Source organism: Chaetura pelagica, unplaced genomic scaffold (genome assembly GCF_000747805.2).
Source record: "Chaetura pelagica isolate M959 unplaced genomic scaffold, ChaPel_1.0 scaffold221, whole genome shotgun sequence".
In the NCBI taxonomy this organism is placed as follows: domain Eukaryota; kingdom Metazoa; phylum Chordata; class Aves; order Apodiformes; family Apodidae; genus Chaetura; species Chaetura pelagica.
In genome coordinates, this window is record NW_009952533.1 from 13,357,354 (window position 1) to 13,357,645 (window position 292).

Here is a 292-nt window from a genome sequence, read left to right on the forward strand (position 1 = left end):
GGGACCCTGCTCGCGTGCAAAAGCGGGTCAGAGGGAAAAAAAAAACCAACAAAAAAACCCGACAAAGAGCAAACAAAGCCCCCCGAAGGGCCGAAACCCCAGATTTTGGGATAATCTCACGTAAATCCTGTCGGCGCGGTTGCTTGAGGAAAGAGAGGGACTAAAAAGCGGGGACCGCAACGGGCTAAGCCGGCTCTCCGCCCGGGCGGCGGTGTGCGGGGCCGGGGCGAGTCGGCGGCGGGAAGGGCCCTGCCGGAGCGGGTGCGTGGCCGGAGCACGAAGCGGTGTCGGT

At 63.0% G+C, this 292-nt stretch overlaps 1 protein-coding gene across 1 annotated transcript in view; it reads left to right on the forward strand.

The window, feature by feature from the left end:
- The window catches only part of PITX2 (paired-like homeodomain 2), a 3,320-nt gene that overhangs the window by 1,680 nt on the left and 1,348 nt on the right, over positions 1 to 292 (forward strand). The window lies entirely within an intron of this gene.